Source organism: Morone saxatilis, unplaced genomic scaffold (assembly GCF_004916995.1).
Source record: "Morone saxatilis isolate NCDOM2014 unplaced genomic scaffold, NCSU_SB_2.0 Contig12, whole genome shotgun sequence".
NCBI lineage: Eukaryota > Metazoa > Chordata > Actinopteri > Moronidae > Morone > Morone saxatilis.
In genome coordinates this window covers 11,080,564-11,082,491 of record NW_023339674.1, presented here as the reverse complement: position 1 = coordinate 11,082,491, position 1,928 = coordinate 11,080,564, and the positions used below count along the sequence as shown (strand labels likewise).

The window sequence follows — 1,928 nt, the reverse complement described above, 5'->3', positions numbered from 1 at the left end:
TGCTCCAAATGGCTTTGTTTCAATTTGTAGGCCTCTCAGTTGATAACATGTAACCAACTTAAAAGGCATGCTATGAAATAAAAAATATATATATTACTAATTAAATTATATTCTAACTATATTTAAGTATTACAACAACAGTATTTTTGCTCTCATACTGTGCACAAAGTTTCTCCAGAGAATAATTAAACACAAGCCAGGGAAGTTATGGTGGAAGTTAATCTTTTCTGTATAGAGACAAGAAATAAAAAAAAAAGGTGAGAGTGTACAGGTTAGGTGCCCACAAAGGAACTAATAAATAAATGTATAATAAATAACAAATAAATAGTCTCGTAATTCACAATGTTTTTTTAGTTTGTGAGTATAAAACCTGAACAAATTATCAAAACAATATACATAACATAATCCAAATCCTTTGGAAAAGACTGCTCTTTGATTGATTATGTGCGTTTTCTCTACTGCGACAGAAAACAACTATGAGACAATTTTTCTGTAATTGTGTATATGCAATAGTGCATTTGACTTTATGGAGTTATCTGACTGACTGAGATCACACACACAAACATTAGGCTCGGCTGTATGGACAAGTATATACTTTGGGTAGAAAGACTAAGAGCGCCCACCAGTGTTGGAAGTATGCACTACATCAGCATCAAACCATTGGGAGTTTGTACTGCTCTGCGTCTTTTAAAGAAGGAATCATTTACAAGCCTTTAACGACAGAAAATTTTAATGGTCACCTTCAAGTAGGGTTTGACAGATATCCATGTTTTATTTTTTTTATAAATTCCGCAATTTGCAGAGTGAATTTACCGATAGATGATTCTGAGCCAACATCTCCTAATGTAACCACTTTTCATAATAAAAATTAGTATATAACGAGCATTTAGCATTTCCCTGAGAATTATATTACTGTGAGGTTTTAAATTCCTTTGAAACAGCATTTTCAACACCATGGGATGACAAACACTCGGTTACAGTTAAAACCCACATTAATCCAATTCTTTTGTGTTAGTTCTTTCAGACACATCGCTTCAATGGTAGAGGCCAGTCTGAAAGTATTATTTCACAAAGCATGTCATTCAACATTTGAATGAATAAATACAACTTGCAAAGAAAAAAAAAAAAACACAAAGGTTTTGCAAATGTTTTGCTGTGTTCAAGGAGAGATTTTCATTATATCAGATGCAGACTGAATGGATGTGAATACATGAAGTGGATAGAAATTATACTTATCAAGGTCAGAGTCCTTCTAAATTATTAGCAAAGTGACATTTTGGCCTAAACTTTTTACTTTTCACCAACCTGCTCCTCTCTGATGAGCTGATAAAATACTTCAATGCCTGTTTTTCCAGAATATGAGGTATCAAGTATCAAGGCCGAACAGCTAATTTATTCTCCCACACCACAAGGACATAGGTAAGCTAAAACCACAACCATTTGACATGTTCATGAATTAGTGTTATTGTGCATGTGCTGATACACAGGCAGAATGTGAGATGCAACTACTTTAGTTGGTAGTCAGTGCAGAACAAAAAAGGACGGGAAGGATTTTCATCCAAAGCTTGCACATGCTGAGTCAGCAGGATTCCATATTTCCATGGGAAATATACATACACACCATAACAGTACTTTAATCAGTCTCTGCACAGAAAGCTGAGAAGTCCAACCTTTTCGGTAAGCACTCGGTCGGTGGTGAAGCGTGTGTGCTATCACCTTGCACGCCGGTGCCAATGCAGAGAGTGAAACTGTGGACGGACTGTCAGGTGCAAGGAATCTCTCACTGTGCACTGGCAGAAGAGGAAAAAAATACAGGATGAGACACATTAAGGGATCTGACCACGGAAATTAACAATTAATTAAGAATACATGTGAATATATCAACTGATTGTTACTGGCTCATATAGTAAAGTAAGTAAGTAAATTTA

The 1,928-nt window shown here is 35.4% G+C and overlaps 1 protein-coding gene across 1 annotated transcript in view; it reads right to left on the bottom strand.

The window, feature by feature from the left end:
- Positions 1–333: 333 nt before the first annotated feature.
- mfsd8l1 (major facilitator superfamily domain containing 8-like 1) overlaps positions 334–1,928 on the bottom strand; it is a 9,402-nt gene continuing 7,807 nt past the window's right edge. Inside the window, exon 12 of the mRNA XM_035653925.1 lies at positions 334–1,790. The gene's annotated coding sequence lies outside the window, so the exon portion shown is untranslated. The remainder of the gene's footprint in view (positions 1,791–1,928) is intronic.